This window comes from Chamaea fasciata, unplaced genomic scaffold, assembly GCF_029207755.1.
Source record: "Chamaea fasciata isolate MVZ Bird 193981 ecotype frontalis unplaced genomic scaffold, bChaFas1.0.hap1 SCAF_9, whole genome shotgun sequence".
Taxonomy (NCBI): Eukaryota; Metazoa; Chordata; class Aves; order Passeriformes; family Sylviidae; genus Chamaea; species Chamaea fasciata.
In genome coordinates, this window is record NW_027094094.1 from 18,770,977 (window position 1) to 18,789,213 (window position 18,237).

The 18,237-nt window shown below is 44.3% G+C and overlaps 1 long non-coding RNA gene across 1 annotated transcript; it reads right to left on the reverse strand.

Annotated features, from left to right (window-relative positions):
• Positions 1-1,227: 1,227 nt before the first annotated feature.
• On the reverse strand, positions 1,228-5,214 carry LOC136293689 (uncharacterized). Its single transcript, XR_010722220.1, has 4 exons — positions 5,183-5,214; positions 3,951-4,223; positions 1,985-2,057; positions 1,228-1,881 (listed from the first exon to the last, which is right to left on the reverse strand). It is a non-coding gene; the product is annotated as an uncharacterized lncRNA (long non-coding RNA).
• Between the last annotated feature and the right edge of the window lie 13,023 nt (positions 5,215-18,237).

The following is an 18,237-nucleotide window of genomic DNA, read 5'->3' on the forward strand; positions in this document are numbered from 1 at the left end:
CAGGGCAAAGATGGTGGGGACCGGTTTCAATTAACTTCAGCAATTTTAAACATGTGTGAAATCAACTTTGGTTAAATAAGCATCCTCTAGTCAGGGGAGACAGGAAGGTGGTGCCCACAGTGACTCACTCTCAGCAATCTGAGATACCTGTTTTAGAAAAGGGTGAATCATCTACTGGTGGTGCATCTGTAACTTCTATATAGGGATACCTGGATTAGGTTTTGGATGCCTGTCTTTTAGATCATGAGTTGGGCGCAATGAGTTCCACACCTGGATATTAATGAGGAGAGCCCTCAGCTCTAAGCATGGGCTCTGAGTGCTCAGAGTGAGAAACATGTCATCTGAGGCATCTTGGTGGCTTTGGCCTTTGACTAAGCTTCCTTGTTTGGAGCTAAGGAGTTTTAAAATGCCCCAAGAATTACTGGAAATTTGAAATGCACTTGACATATAAGCAAAGTTTTGTTTTTTCCTGCTGGGGGTGATTAACTTCTGGAAATTGTTTCTAATTTCCACAGCATCAACAGGTTCACCAGTGCTTTAGGAAGACTCACAGCAAACAAGGTCTATAACCAGCAAAGACATGCCCTCTAACACACACAAAGGGTTTGTGGACTAAGGTCTGAGCGGAACAGATCTGGAACAGCCCCAAACAGCTTGCAGGCTCTTCCTAAACAGCCTCTCTTGCTGCCACTGATGGAAAATATGACCAGCGGTTGCCAGTAGTTACCCTGCTCTAAATTCTGCTTTCATGACAGCCCCTGTTGCAGCATGGGGACACAGAGGGCTGGAATCACTGTGGATCCCACAATCCAACCCAGCTTTGGAGGCAGCACTCCTATTCCTCCACATCATTCCTTCCAGATCTTCCAGTTCTCTTCCCCAGGCTTTGTTTGAGCACTCCAAGCCTCTAAGAAGGCCAGCCATTAAATTATCAAGATGTTTGATGGCACATAATAAATATTGGATCTTTGGGAAAGAAGCTCATAACTGAGCTTGCCACTCCTGACTGACAGAGCCATCTCAGACTCATGTGGACTAATGACCACATAACATACCGGGATTGATGCTGTGGAAGATACTGCAGACATTAGAGTTTTCAGGAAATAAGTCTCTGGAACTGCTAGTCACAATGCAGTAGCTTTGTTTTAATATTTGTGTGGGATTTATTTTCTGTGTTTATGAGATTTTTCTTTGTCTCTAATCTCTCCAATGCCAATTAAGCCGAGTCATATGCTGGCAGATCATAAAAGGTTATAATAGAGAAGCATCAAAAAGGGATTTTTTTGTTTCACAATCAGCTTTAATTTGGATTCAGAAAGGTGAAAGTTTGAAGGAAAAAATTTACAAAAACTTTTTGGATTTATCTGAAAGGAGACAGAAAGCTGTGAGCTCCCAGCTTTCTTGTGTGGTTGATTGTTCATGAGGCAGTTTCAGCCTTAAGTGTTTGCATTTCTTTGTCTTTGATTTGACTCCTTCCATTCCACATAATAGTATGTAAGATCACCACCTTTGCACACAAGTACACCTGAAGAGTCTTTTCCAAGCAACATTTAGAAGCATTTCACTTTGAAAATACCCAAACCAGGAAATTTCAAAATGACCAGAACACCTTTTTTCTCTTTCTGGTTTCAAACAGTGTTTCAATTATGATGACCACATTTTCTGCTGGCAGGTGGCTCCCTCAGTGGAATTTATCCAGTCAGAAGGATGATGCAGTTTTATGTGCCTTGGGCTGGGCCAGCCTCTAGCCTGAATCACTACTAGTGAATTTGTTTGGTTCCACTCTACTGTTGACTTCCTATGTGATGCTGTGCAGGTCTCTTAATCCTCCAGGAACTGGGAAAATGCTGCTTTCCTCCTTCCCAGGTTTTCTGCTGTGCTCTGTGGACAAAAGACTTCATGTTCCACATCCAGCACAGGGAACCCAGAGCATGGTTAGGGGTGTTTTAAGACAAAGAGCTGTCGTAGAAACCTTCCATCTTACCTACTTTACTTAGAGTTCAGCCATTCTGTTTCTCTGAAGTTCACAAGGCAGGTCCTCGGGCCATTCCTCAGTCCTTGAGGAAAACCAGAGCACAGTATCCCATCCTTTGCTACTGCAGAAACCCTTGCCATAAAAAAACTCCTGTGCAATGACACTGACACCTGACACTAAAGCACCTTCTCCCAGGAGATGCATGCAAGGGTTTGTAATTTTTCTCAAGAGACTCAAATCAGTTCTGACTGCACATTTAAATACATAATGCTTTTAAATGATTGATGGGTTGAGGTACAGCTCTCCTAGCTTGTTCTACGCCCTCATCCTTATCTGGATGCCTTGAGCTAACAGAAGAACACAGACTGATAATAAATGCTTCTGCCATGAGAACTGGACACATTTAATTTCTTAACAGCATGTTTACTGTCAGCTCCTTCTTCTATCTGAGCAGATACAGGACATACTGCAAGGATCACTAATTGCCTGACACATCTTTGTCAGTAAGCCCTTCAGCTGAGTTTTCTCTGCCCTGGATGAGTTACTTTCATTCAGCTGCAGTATGTGTTGTGCTGTGATAGATTTCTGTTTGGCTGGAGAAACACTTCTGCATCTCCTGCCCAGCTGAAACACAGCTGCATTTCCAGCTTCTGCATCTGCTCTGCCATGCAGCAGCAGAGCACTAAACTAAGCTGGGGCACAGAACTCTAAGCTCAGCCTCTTTGCGCTTTAGTTGCACCCTAAAGATACACCTCCTTCCCACGTGGACAGCACATACAGACATTTCCAACCCAAATGTTCGCCTGGGCACAGTATATGGTGTCAGTGCCAATGGCCTCCAGCCTTCTCTGGTCCCCAAGAGATAGGGCAGAGAGCTTTCCTGGCATCATGACATCACCTCTAGCACAGGGGTGGCACCACAATCATCCTTATAATCGTGCTTGCTCTTCACTGCCCATGTTTAAATGCATAAGACTGCTCCAGGCATGTAAAATAGTAAATATTTATAAGATCAGTCTGTGATCAGGTATTGCATCTTTAACACAAACGCCACTTCAGAGCACATCAGCTTGTTAAATGCACTCAATTCCCTTCCATGATGAGACTACTGCAGAGAAAAAAGCAATTCCTGGTCACGAGGAGGCCACAGTGCAGCAGTAAAAGAGAACGGTGCTCACTTAGAAAGTGAGTTAGCTTAAAGATAATTACCCTTATCCTCAGTGGACAGTACTGAGACACTCTAGATTAGCTGGCATAGATAAAGCACCTCCCAGTAAAAGCTCAGATTTATAACTACCTAAAAAGTGCCCCTTTCCTGATGTATTTGCAAATAGCTTTTCCATGGCTGAGAGGACAGGGTTAGGCAGCTCTTTCTGTTGGGGGAGATAGGGACATTGATACAAAAAACCCTGTAGCACTTCACTTAGTACTTAAATCCACAACTAGTGACTGTGTAACAAACATGTCAGCATGGCCTTTTCAAACTTTCCTGCTGGTTTATACTTTTTATCATATGATACACAAGCTACCATATGTTTTAAATTTATAATTCTGCGTGGGACTTCCGAATGTTGTTGAAAACTAACGGAAAATGCCAGCAACGGAAGGACGTGGAATGTATGCTAACCTACACACCTGCCTACTTCACTTCCACCATCACAGGTAATAGCTACGCAGCCAGCTGTCACAGCCACACAGCAGCACAACCCTCTTGGTTTTCTCCACTCTCCTATGTGGTGAATGAATTTACTGGTTCAGAATGTTTCTCCATTTTGGTTCCTCCTAAAAAGCCCACTCCTCCTGTTTCCCTGGTTACAGCAGTCAGATTCCCTCATGCATCCTGGTTCCCCTGCTGCTGGCTGTAATGTGGATCAGAGCATCAGGCTGCTGATAGATCAGGAGCCTCTTCAGAGGGCCGGACTCCATGGAGGTGAAAAGGAAAGGCTGGATTAAGGGAGAATTTCAGAGCACTTACCCCTTTCCTTCGCTGTGGGCACCCAAGATGGTAATACTCCTTTCTCCAGGCTAGCTGGCTGGCTTTACATTCAGGGTGGCCAGCTCCACACCAACTACAGCTCAGAATTCTTTGGAGATGCTTGCTGTGCAGCCAGCAATAGGGTTTTTTCTTTCAGCAGCAGAAGACCAAGACTCATCTGGGTGAGACCACAGGAAGCCAGCCAGGAGCACTAGCAAAGGCACCAGTGTGAGCCAGTGCTGCTCAAAAAGGAGCCAGACTAATTGAGACCTGCTGAAAGAGCAGATTGTCTCATTGATCACATGTATAGAAAGCCCCAAGCAAACCTATTCATGAGTAACCAGCACTGCATGCCATATGGCTGGGATCCCACAGAGCTCTCTCCTGGTTTGAAAGCTTGGGCAAATCCTGCTCTGGTAAGTTCCCATATAGGGCAGAAATGTAAATTGGTATCTACTGTGTGCTACGCAATTCCACTGCTCCTCCTAACCCTTCTAGGGTCTGCAGTGAGCTCTGTTCTTCACCAGCAGCCATGCTGGGCATTACAACACAGCTCTCAGAGGAGGTCATCACTCCAGGTATGAGAGAGCTGGATCACCAGGGGAACCCCAACCAGCCTGCAAAACATGAAGAGGAGCTGTGGCAGGGAGTCTTTCTATGTGTCACATACAGGCTCTTAAACCAGTTGGAGTAGGTAAATGTCAAGTCCATCCACGGGAAGATGACAGCATCAGTGTGCCCAAGTACTGGTATCCATGCAGCTTATTCCAGATGAATTTGAGCCCACCTCAGACCACAGTATCACTTATTCTGCAGAGGACGTACATGTTCCACTACCACCCCAGTGAAATACTGCCTCCCAGTATCATAGAAGCCCTCTTTGTGCAAGTTTGTGTGCTTCTATAGATTCAGATGGAGAAATAGTTACCAGGAAATACTACAGACTGAAGTCAAGACAGATATATGCTAAGAAGATATTATGTGAAGGCTTCACAGGGACTGATAAGCTTCAGAGATAACTAATCCTCATGAATTTGCAAGAAATTATAAACTTAGATCAACAGCATTTAATGGTCTACAAGGCTGCCAGTACACATTAGAACCTGTAACAGGTTGTATAACTTGGAGCACACCCAGGAGGGCAGTGGCTGCTCTCCACAGATTAAGAATACAGAGTTATGTATACAGGTGGTGAAACAAAGTGCCCTCTGAAGGAATTTCTAAAGACCTACCCAGAAGGCAGTGGTGTGTCAGGATGACCTTCTGCTTCCAAGCACTCACATTGGGATTGGCCTTCTAATGACTGCTCCCGCTAACAGGTGAACATGAATGAGTGATGTGTTGTGTGAATAGCTATCTGCTTTACTAATAACACCTTGATTCTATTAACAGCAGCTAATGAATAAAAGATATTTTAAGAAATAGCAGTTGTAATCTGTGTTTTCCCCCAAGCATATTCCACACCATATTAAAGAAATTAGGACCTTATACTGCCTGTTTGGGAAAAAAACATGTTAAAGAGAGCGTGGCATGCATAACTCTTCATGGTGAACCTGCAGATGCAGCTAGGACAGACAGTGTTAGCACAGGGCAACTTCTGTGACCAAACAAAACATGAAATGGTTTGTGGAAAGCCCAGTGAAACACATGCTATCGTTTGCCAGAGAGAATTGGTGACTGTGGGGATCATGTTCCTCCTCCTGAAACGTACCATAGGAAATTCAATCAAATTCAGCCCTGTGGAGGGACTTGACAGGAGCCACATGCATGTCTGTAAGGGCAAGATCTGTTCAAAAGGAGAAGGTCCCACGTAAGAGCCAGCTAGGTGCTTTCTGCTCCGTCACCCACATGTTGTCTTCCCTTCATGCTTCAATGCATGGCTGGGGACCATGAACTGGCAGGCCCAACTCTGCCACTTAGTTACTCTGCAAACATGGGCATTGCTCGTGTCTTCTGTTTTACTAAAGCATCTCCATATGCCTTGTGGCTTCCACAGATGTCCAGAGATTCTGTGCAAACTCACCACTTCTAATGCAGAAAAGTAACAAGTGTTGGAAGTCACGCTGCTGCAAATAAGTGAGACCCGTGACAATTTATCTTGTAAGCCTCCCTTTTGATCTGCCTCCAGGTAATCTGCATTCCCATCTCTCCAGGGCTCTGAAGTTTGTACCTCCAATTAAGCAACAGTCAGATTTTTCCATCCATAAAAAGAATGTAAGGTTGTTTGAGTAACTATTGCAAGAAAACTAGCTTTATTTAGACCAAAGGTATCCTCTGACTAACCACAGCCAGCAGCAGATGATTTGAGCCCTATAGAAGAACAGCCAGATTATATCTGGACCTCTGTTTTTAATAACTACCAATAACCTCATCTTCTGTGAAGCACTCCTTCCATGTAAGTGCTGAAAGGTTTGAGCAGTTCACACAATCTTGCAGCTCCTACCCCAGAGAGAGTTTATAACCCAAGAGGCAAATTTCCCATCTACAAAATCAGGCACAGAGCTGCCTTGCAAGAGGCAGCCCACAGCATTCATGGCAAAGCTGAGAATCAAATGCAGTCTCTTGCCACTAAGTTATATTTTCAAAACTATCTGTCCAAAACATGACCAGTGTGATTAAACTAAAGAAACAAAGACTTTGTCAGATGAAATTTCCTTCCAGATTTTCTGGTGCTGTTTAAGCCTGATCACTGAAATCCCTCATGCACTGACCTCCAAGTGTGCAAGAGCACAGTGCTAGCACATGCCCAGCTGTTACACCAGTCAGGCGAAACTTTCTGCTTGATGAGCCTATTGCCTCCAGTAACTCCTTCAGTACCAGCACACTGGTATCAGTGATATGATTAACATGATTTATTGAGATATGCAACAGAGTTTTTCCAGTGTTTCCCTTCCCCACCATTGTAATCACTGATAAGGTCCTGGCTTTGAGAGCTTTCTGGGTGCTGGCAGCTGGAGCTGGCAAGCTGTAGTCAGCAAACATTTGCAATCAGCAGCTGACTTCCCACTGTCACCTGCCTGCATGGGCAGACAATGAAATGTTTGCTTTTGTGCCCAGCACCTCACTTTGAGGGCAAAAGGTGGCCCCCCAGGCTGTGGGACCTCCTGAGCCTACACATTGCCTACAGCTGTTGAATACGTTTAGTGCTCAAGTAAAAGAAGCCAAATTGTGTGTGATCGAAGAACAGGGAAAATGAGCTGGCTCAGCTATGCTTTAATGATATTAGTCATGAATTTTTACTCAATATTCTCAATGCTTGCTTTCCTTTTTTTCCTCTAATCTCTTTCATCTGTGTGAAATGGGTGATACCAGTCCTGCTGAGACACTCCTGAAAACTTTGCTTAGCTTTGTTACTTCCACTCCTGCCTCAGAGTTTAAGGAAAGCCTTTGGGGTGTAAGCACCTGTAGAACTAGAGGAACTAATTTCCAGTCCACTCTACCAGTGCCTAAACATTGCCAAATCCCCACACTTCTAGCAGAAGCATCCCAACTTCAGAATGGAACATGCCTTTACCTCTCCCTGTGCACCAGCAAGTACGGCAGCTGATGGCATGGCTCCAGTGCCCTCTAAATCTTCCCCACTGCTGCTGCCAGTCACCCAAACAGATGTCACCTCTTGTGGCATTTAGAAAGCCTTAGGGTATCGAGTGAGAGTTCTCCAAGGCTATATTGCCAGAAATGCCAGAAGGGAGCCAGCAAGAACACTAAGATTAAAGCCCATCACATTAGGACTTAAATTAATTACAGAGCAAGGGAACGTGTATGAGGTAATTTATACACCTACTCAAGTTAAACCCCAGTTACATCCATTCCTTCCCCTCAAAGAAGTGTCTCCAGTCTGGCTCTGTATGCAACAAGGTGAGCATATCAGCTTCTCCATCAACAGGGCAGAAATTTCCAACTCTTCTTTACCCCTGTAAAAGTCTAATGAGTATTAAAAAAAAAAAAGTGCCTTTTTTCAGCTGATGCATAAAACATGAACTGGAGCTCATTCCCACTCTGCCACTGATCAGCTGAGCAATCTCAGCCACGTGTCCCTGTTCCTTCTTCACAAGAAGTACTAATCCCCACTGCACCTAGTCCTATGTAACAAAACCCTTCTGCAGCCTGTGATCCTGCTGCACCCATTAAAGGATTAACTGGACCTATACTAAATGGCCAGAAGCTTGGCAGGGCAGTTGGGTTTGAACCATCGACAGCCGATTTGGTTCTGCAGTCTTGATTAAGGTCTTTCCGCAAATGAAGGAAAAGGTCAATTTCAAGCCCCAAAACCTTTAAAAATTTCACGTAAGTAAGTAATAAAAAGATTTGAAAACTGTTTATTTGCCTAGTGATGAAAGAGCAGGGGTATAGCCACTGGCAGCCTTTCAGCTTAATACCTGCTTTTAAGTTATCAGAAGTATGATAGCTGTTCAGGTCTAGTAGGGGTCCCAATTGACACTGAAGATCTAGCTGTCATTTTCCCTCAGACCAGTTCCTGTCAACCACTGCAGGGACATGGTCACACTAACACAAGTGTCAGAGTTTCTGTTTGGCTACAAGCACCAGGGAGTTGCCATATCTTTGGCTGAGCGCAGAAACCTGAGAACAGTAACCCTCAGATAAGAGCAGTGCCAGGCAAAAGGCTGGTTGATGCATCCCCACACTCTCTGACATGTGAGGAACAAGGGGTTACTTAAGTGAAGTGTCCTGACCAGACACTGCCAGCACACCAACCTTCACTAAGGATGACATCACCCAACCAAGATAGCAGGTCAGTGACAGACCTCATCCGAGGATGGCCTCAGTCTCCAGCACCTCTGATGGCCCTTCCTGGAGCTCTGCCCCTCCACCCCCCAGAGAATCTGAGCGGTCATCAGCTGAGAAATACTCCTGGCTTGCCCAAAGAGATCCCACAGCAGACATGCTCTGGTATAGAGAAGAACCTACAAATGAACTATTAAGATGTTCAGAGACCTAAAAACCATAGCTTTCCTATGCCTCTGGAAGAGGGAACAAAGGCACTTAAAATAGCAGCCCTGTCCCCAGAACTAATTCATAAACTTCTAGACCCTGATGATATCCCAGCAAAAAGAAGAGAAAGGCCACATGGGAGGTCAGACTGCCATATCATTCTCAGAAGAGAGACTTTCGCAAGCCTTCAATGCATGTAAGGGACAAGGGCACTGCTTTCTACAACAGCAGGAGACCCTAACCTCTCAGAAACATTTATAGGCTCTGGGGCCTCAGGGTTGCTTCAGGCCCCCAGTATCAGAGTGGTAAAATTTCCTTTACACTATCCGAGCATACCTAATTACAGAAAAAAGATAGAAACAAGAAAATTAAAATAGGTAGGTCTCTATTCAACCAAGTATGCTTCCCTCCCTGAGAGCATTGCTTTTCTCCCCTTCCCCTCCACAGTACCAGTTATAGTAAGTAGTATTCAAATTCATCTATTTCCCCTTTTCTCTAGCAGCTGCTTTACTAGCCTTAAACAGTGGCCTAAACTACAGAGTTTCTGAGGCCTAATCTCCAAACCTGCATTACAGTTTTGCTGCAACCCACCCTTCCCCTCGCACATACCATCAATTCCCTACAAACCCATATCCCCCAGTCTTCCAGAAGTTCTATCTCCATAGTCTCCTTTTACAGGAAAGTCCACCTGCTCAGCTGCCCTCTATTCCCTAGAAATTCCCCCACCTGAAAGGAGGGATAAATGCATAGCTGAGGTTCACAGGGGGTCAGTCTACCTTTTTTCAGCAGAGTAGTTTCCACCTTGTGCTACTTTCAGACCGAACTCTAAAATGCACAGGCCGAGCCCCTAACTAGGCCTGAAAGAAATTTATTAGCATATTTGACTGACCGTAAGAGAATAAGCAACCATCTTAGCCTTACATAAATAAGACCCAGCCCAAGGCTTATATATACAGGTGATTTTGGAAATCCTACCAAAGATAGTGTGAAGCAGAGTTTTCAGAAGTGAGGGACTCTGTTTATTTTTCAAAAACCAGAGATTTTATTACTGTTATTGTGGGTTGGTTTTTTTTTTTTAATATATTTTCTTAGATGTTTTCTGAGTTTTGCCCTTGGAAACTCGGTAGTAATTGCTAGTTCCTCAGGAATTCTGGCTTGTATTCTGTCAAGATAACCCAGCAAAGTGGGAGGAAAACCAGCTCTGAATTAGCATTTAGCTGTTGCTACAGACAACATATTTGGGGCCACCTTCTCCCTGTTATTATAGGGCTTAGCACATTTTGAATGTGTGTGCTTTGACTCACCTGAGACAAAGCCCCAGCTGTGTCTGCTGGTGGTCCAAGCCAGAAGAATCACGCAGCTCTCAATGAGAGGTATCACATCTAGGGCACACTGGGGCTAAGGTCACAATAGGACAGGGCACTGGACACTGTTCCCATTTGTTGGGACATTGAGGGCAGAAATCTCAGAGGACTGAGTGATTTTTTGGAGGTCCTGCAACCTCCCTTGAGGCACATAAGGCACTTTCTCCTTTGGTGTTTGGGGAAGATGGTGGACATGGTAGGATGCTGCTGAATTCTCCTCTACTACATCATTAATGCAGTTATTTCGGGAGCAAAGGGGAAAGAGACCCCTAGTTTAGTGGAAGTGCTGACAGAGTCCTGATATTCAGGTGCTTCTTCCGAGAGGAGAACCTTGTTACTGGGGTCAGCTTAGCAAGCAAGATGACATTTGATTAGTCAGTTGTTTTCTGGCAGTAAGGCCAGAAATTACTGCAAACTGCTTTGCCTTTGGCCAGACATTTGAGAGATTGCCACATTATTTATTTAATAAAGGAGTGAGGAAATCTGAACTGGATAAAAATAGCAAGGCTTGGATTAGAAAGTGGCTGGCAAATGAAGAACTGAGACACAGAGGTTCACTGTTGCTTTGGTAAGCCTAGTGTTGCCAGGAGGATCCTGCACAGTGTGGATATGGGTCTGTTGAGCTGGGGTGGAGGAGACACATAAGACACAAAGCTGGCCTGAGGAAGCACTACCAGGTCTTTTGAATGACTGACTGATGTCTTGGTTAAGAGAGGTAGTAGTACGCGAATGAAATAAACTCTCTGTGGTAGAGGTTGCACACAGATCTGCTCCTTACAGCCCAGCAAAGCAGGAAGACATACCCTTGGAGGTGAGGTACACTATAGGGTCTGCTCTTCTGCCACACAAGATGGGAAGTTCACTCTCTTAATGATGGTGAAACAGTATTAATGGTCCTCACACTACTTATGTCCAAAACCTCCCCATTAAAATGTCCTTTGTGAGATTTTTTTAGTCAAAAGGGAGTTTTCCTTAAGAACTGTTGCTTCCTATCTCCCGTGGTGTTTCCAGTGTGTACTTAAAAATGGATGAGAGACAGGAGGGCTGGAGGGTCCAGTCTCCTCAAACCTGTGTTTTTGCTCCCTCTTCAGATGTATAGCATCCCCTTGTAACAGAGGTACTGCCAATTTCTTCTCTGGTGCCAGTGCAGTATTAGTTCAGATCTCTAAGGAGTTGCTCCCTGCAGAGAGCCACCACAATTGGTACAGAATTGCCCTTTGGGATCCAGAACTTGTAATTAATTTCTTTTCCCTACTCAGAAGAAAGCTTCTAGCAGGCAATGCATATGGCACACACATTGTGTCTGAGGTGCAGTGCTGTCACTTGGAGGGCACTCACCTCCACTCGGACTGCAAAAGTTACATCTTCAGTCATTTCAAAGACATAAAATGGTTTTACATGCACAAAGCTTCCTCTGTCACTTCTTATCATGTGTCTGATCTGGAGTCAGTATGGCCAAAAGATTGTTCAGAGAAATTGTTTCACATATAGACTTTGATGCTTCTATTAAGATGATGAGTGAAGGCTGCATCAGAATCAAGATCTCCATTGTTCTGGGTGCTGTACAGTACCAGTACTACATTCTGTATCTTCACGCTATGAGAAATCCACTATCTCCAAAAGCTTACAGTCTAAGTAGACATTTGAATGGAGAGAGACACTGACGCATGTGAAAGAAGAATAATTTATCCATGATCAAAGGCTGAGCTGGAATTAGAAGAGCCTGTGTCCTGGGTGGGATCTGTTATCTCCTCTTAGCATAACCACCTACCAATAACTGACACCATCTGTAAATACACATAATAAAAATCATCCCAGAAGCAAGACACATGTAATTTCTTAGGACGTTCTGTTCTTCCTCTGGTTACAATCCATGGGCAGGTAAGGGCTGCTCCAGCAGCTACATGCAAGGCTTCAGATGTAGCAAAACCAGGCGGACCGTGGTTGTAAGAATGACTCCTGCCATGTGCAATCATCTTTCATCACACCCTGTGGTGCTAATAAAAAAATTCCTTCGGAGTACACAGTGTGCATTGTTAGCTGGAGTAAGAGCTGAGGCAGCATCGCCACCCTGGAGTCGGACAGGGAACTGCAGGCACAATGTGTCTGAATAACAGATTCCCCTTCGGTCACCCTGATAGCATGGAGTCTGAATTATGTTGCCATATTTCTGAAAACTGAGGTGAGGAAAGGCTGGACTCTGTTTCCAAACAGGTACTGCAATTTGACAACATGAAGTCTGGGACTTAGCTCGTCTTTCACAGTGGCAGTGGGTAAGGATAAAGGTATGTAAAGTACATTATTCTAAAAAAAATACCACCCTGTGATGGATAAATGTGAACATTTGTATAAAGAAACTATATAAATAGTTTCTCCTAATGTGGCGGTTGGGGGTTTTTGCTGCCTTCTCTCACGGCAAGGAATGTTTTGTCCTCTACAAAGTAGGGCTCACTCCTACTTTGCATATATTAATGTGAAATGAGTGCAAACTTTGCTGTTGATTTTCATTCTGACACCAGATACAGGTCCCCATATAAATGCCAGTGTTTGGGAAGAGCTGAATTTATAAAGGATCCTCTTGTACCCCAGAGGCAGTGCCATCCCAGCGTACTGGGGTCTCAGCTCACAGTAACTTCTAGCCAGAAGTCAGGATGTTCTTGCATCTTCTGCTACGGGGTACCCTCCTTCTGAGCAGTTATTTGTTGTATGGGCACCCTCAGCTCCCTCTTCTTCTCACTATTAGCAGGCTATATCCTGGTTTGCTTTCAGCTCAGATGTACCATATGAGACAGCATTTGGCTGCCTGAGTCTGGACAAGTCATTATCTACGTCATGCCTCAGTTACCAGCCTCTAGTCAACAGCTGACACTTCATAAGTATACTGAGAGGTTGCAGTAGTCCATGTCCTGGGATGCTGCAGTGATGGAGGTGACATAAGAATTACTTTGTAAAAGATTTACACAAAGTAGGCTTGACTGCTGTCGGTTGTGACAAATGAATACAACCAGCCAAAAGTTTGTCACCGTGTATTGACTCCCCTCAGCAGTACATGACAGCACAAAGCCATCTTTCCTACCTGTGATTCAACAGTGGCACTCAAAAAAGCTCATTATTTCTAGCCACAATTCTCTTTCTTTCACTCTCTGCATCTCTGGTTTGTAGGGCTCAGGGAAAATATTGATTAGACACAGACCATGCTCTTAACATTTAACTAAAATATCTGGTTCATCTTAGATGGGAAAAAGAAACATCTCCTTCAGAGAGTGTTGTGCTTAAATAAAGTACTCTTTGTGGTGGCCCACATCAGTGGTGAAACCTTGTCCAGGCTGGCAGTATGAAAGCCAAGGGGCTTGTTCCAAACAGGCAAACAAAAATGATGCTTTATTATTTATGCCTCTTTCTTGGGACACTATTAAAAGGGGTCTTGGTTGTCCAACAACAGTCCATAACATTTTTCCAACAACCATCATTAAAAGTGCTTCATGTTTAAGACTGTGACAGAAAGCCCGAGAGTGACTCTGTCAGCAATGATATTTGCAAAGGATTGATGATAGATTTTGTGGTGCCAGTTTATCCTGACCATCTTGGAGTTGTTTCTTCATCTTGGCTGCCTGATTCAGCCTCCAAACTCATCATCATCACCACCATTTATTGGGACTGGCTGACTATTCTGACAAAAGAAATAGTCCTAGTCAATGCAGATGACACTGGGGAACGCTGGAGCTGGAGCCAGATCCTGCACCCTGGATTTTATGGGGAAATGATTCAGCTTTCCTTACAGCTCACTGGGAGCCACCGCACCCCATGGGCTGATCTCATGTTCACCTCTAAAATGCAGCCACTCCCAAGGTGAAGAGCAGCAACAAGTATTACATGCAAGGCCAAGAGGAGTTCTCAGCCAAGGAAAGAGCAAAAAGGATCCAGTATTTTAATGTACAAACACTGAACGTGTGAGATCTCTCAGGCAAACAGCCAGGACCCACACTCAGCAAGTTTTGGTCAACACAGAGAGGGCCTATATGCCTGCTCAGTCTCACTACCCCCATAATTTCTGGCAAGCCTTTTGACGTTGGGTGTTCATTGGAAAGTCTGATTTGCCTGGAGCCCAGGACTCTCAGCTTGCCTTTCTCACAAGAGAACAGCATGTTCCCAGCTCTGCCATTTCCAGAGGAAACAAGCCCCAAGAGTACCCTAAAGACTTGGACACAAATAGCTCATACTGTGTATTGTTTTCAAGCTGGTCTCATGATTTTACAGGTCTGACTCATTCTGGATAAATGCAGAAGGTCAGTCATGATAGTCAGCTGTGGGCAAAGAGGAAGGACCTCACTGGACTTGCCCCAGTACAGTTTTCATTGCTATTGTAGGGCAAAGAGCTGAGCCATATTTGCTGGTCCCTGACCTTGGGGTTTGTCCTAGAACCTGTTAAGGGGCACACCAGAGAGAAAGTGTGGATACAGATCTGTGCATACTGCTGACAGCCTTACATCCACCTTCCTGCTGAGAGCTGGTGAGCATCTGCTCATGCCTGAGCTAAGGCCAGGTGCTGGTAGGAGTCTCATCGGCTGCCACAGTGGCTGGCTGTGGGAAGCGTGCTGCAGCACATGGGTGACGGCTGCACCTTGGCCCAGCTGACCTCCAGCTGTGGGCAGAGCCATGAGCAGTTCCACATCACTGCCGTGACACAACCAGTCAGAATCATCTTTGGACTTTGCCTACTCTGAGGCCTCAAGAGACTTGGTCTGGAGAAACAGGGAGGAGGAAAGGAGAAGTTTTAAGCTTGGATCTTGTGCAGAGCCTGTTGTCTGTGCTGGACATGGCCATGTCTAGCACAGCAGCATTTCCCTGCACCCCTGCAATCCGGGGATGTACTTCCACAGGAGTGCTGAGCCACAGCCCAGCCACAGGCCAAGCTGGGAGCACCATCTGCCGGCTTTGACACGGCAGGCTGGCTCGTCAGAGGGACAAATTACAGGGTAACCCAGAGCTGCTTATGCCGCTGCACGGTCATTAGACTGCATAGCAAATCAGAGATGAAAACAATCACAGGGTTAGACAAATGCCTCAGCTAAACCTCCTCCTGCCAGCCTCACAAAAAGGACTCCAAACTAGTCAGTCTTTCTGAACTAGAGCCGAACAAACTGACTTGGGTGAAGGAGATCCAGTTGTAAGTTAGCTGGAGCTTTTAGGGCTCTTGCAGAGCTTGTGAACAGTTTCAGCTAAAGAAGTTTGAAACATGTCACTGGGCAGTCTTTTTAATGCTTCATTCTTACAGTTTGAAATGTAGTTTTGTTTACAAATATTACCAATAATAATAATACTGAAGGGAGCACTGAGAGCCTGAAAGGGAAAGAAAATGTATGTCTCTGGTGCAACAGTGGACCTTGGGAGTTTAAGCAGCTCCCAAGTAGATTTTTCTTGGGTTCCTCAGGTCTGCTTCCTCAGGTCAAGTTACTTCCTATGATGTGTGATGGATGTGTCCCATCCCACAGTTCACTGCAGTGGACAAGGATCCACTGAGCTGTCCCTGCATGAACCTTACAGAGGACCTACGAATGTGAGGATACTCTCAATACTGGTAAAGCACAAGCAGATCTCACAGGAGGCTGCTCTGTGTGCGTCATCTGTGCAGGGAACAGCATGGGGGAACAGTGCTAAGTTACAAAATCAAGCTTACAGCAAAGAAGTCACACCACTGTTGGCATATTCTGGTGTGTCAATACTGTCTTTAATGGCACTACCTCAGACTGATACACCCAAACACAAAAATAAACAGAGAGGCTTCTGGGCACACCAGTACCTTTCCTGCCTTTTTAGAGCCAAAATGATAAAAATTCCATGTTTGCTTCCACTGCGTGTCAGTTGATCTCATGAAAGCTATTGCATTTCCCCAGCCTTTATTTGGCTTTGTTTCTGAAGCCACTTGACGGAAGAAGAATAGCACAGGGCATGTTCAGTACAGAACTGTGAACAACATGTACACCTTCTTGGGGTGCTGGTGGATGTTTTGACACACTTTAGACACTATTGAAGATGTATTTAGTTGGTCCAAAAGGCAAAGCTACAGTCAAAGCAATTGAAATTCACTTACTGCACTGGATGCTGGACCTTCCTTGAGAGTATTTCAGCCCTTTCAGGTTTGAATTCTGTGTGTTGCCTAGATAAGATTAGCTTCCTTTTATTTTGATCTCATACCTTTTACATATCTTTTTAACAGAAGAAATGTTGAATTCTTTCTTGACCTTTTTAATGGCCATTTTGTTTTAACAAATCTGTCCTTTGGGCACTTTTCATTGACACCAAGAAACTTTTGAGATATGTGAGCCAGACTTGGAATTATTACCCCCACTTCTTAGCTTCTTTTTTTCATATCCATCAGTTGCATTAGTACTGGGGTGGAAGGTAGCAGGACTGTTAAAGGCCTTATTTTTCACTTTTTCTCTGACTTTTGTGATTACTTGTACAAGTTCTTTTAGGATAGTTCACATTTTCTCTGTACTCTGGAAATTAAACTTAGACACATTATATTAAAATTTTGTTTTGTTTGAGGTTTTTTTGTTTGTTTTTGTTTTGTTTGTTTCTTTTTTAATAAACTGGAAGCAATTACTGCAGATGGTGGCAGGTTCTCTATCTGCTGTTGTCCTCAAGCCCTGCCTGCCATTTTGGGAGATGAACACAGTCAAACACATTACAGTACTCAGTGCAAAGGTCAGAAGAGGTCTGTATTGACCAGTGGGTCAAGTGGGGTAAAGTACCAGTTCTGGCCAAAAAATGGGTTTTACTTCTCTCTGCATCCATTTAGTAAATTTACAGAGCTTTTGTCAGTAACAATAACAAAATTTGAGGAACACTATAAAATAATTTTTCATCCCATTTCTTTAGATAGTGCTTCATAGAATCTTTCAAATAGCTGTTGAGAACTGTAATTAAATACTGTGCAACACATTTGGGATAGTTTTGTTTCAGACTTTGACTTTTTTGGTTTGAAAAACATGTTTGTTTCCAGGAAAGTAAGTATTGCATTTAATTGGAATTAGATGCTGGCAGAGGAGGCTGATGTTTCCAAAGCTGCTGGTGCTTCTGTAAGCTTGGAGAAAGGCCTGGGTGCCTCTTGCAACAGTTAATAAAAACAATTAATTGCATCTGTTTATTTTGGATCCACCTACTATTAATGTTTTCCTACTTTTTGTAATCTTCTTACTTAATTTGTCTCACAGTAACCAAAACAGGTCACCCCAGTGAACCCAATGGTGTCCTTCCTTTCCAATTGGTCAAGAAATGTCTGAAGTGTTGCATGATTTCAAAATGCAGTTGCGGCCGGACCTGAGAAATGTGAAAACTCCAGCTCAAGAATTCTGAAACAGACAGTCAGAGACTCACAGGAAACAACTGAAAATTCTTCCCCTTTCTACCACCAGAAATAGATGCCAGATGCAGGATGGTGGCATCCCCTGCATCTCAGCAGTGCTGTCCCAGAGGGACTGAGCCCCTTGCCTCAGCTCCCCTGAGGCAGCGTCAGCCTCGGCAGCTGCTCTCTACACCAAGTCCAGGACAGCCTGGGAGGGGGAGCACAGCTACCTCCACTACTTCAATTAGACCACCTAAACCATTAAACTGTGCTAAGCATCACAACATTGAAATTTTGTTTCAATATAATGAATAATTAAAAATAGTATTCTTAAAAATAATTTAAGAATAGATGAAGGGCTCATTTCCCTCACTTTTCGGTTTTTGGGGTTTTATCTTCCACTAGACAATTTCTCAAGCTTTTTCTCAGCATACACAACCCTTTAGTTTTTAAAATGCTCAGGGCTCCAGGACCTGGAGCTTTAATGAATGCAAATACCATTGGTCTTGCTGTAATAGGACACAGCTGGGGGCACAGCTGGCCCTGGGATAAACTACTGCCACCTGCATTTTCTTCTCTAGGTGCCCACAAACTGCCCAGCCATCCTTGGGGTGAGGGGGTG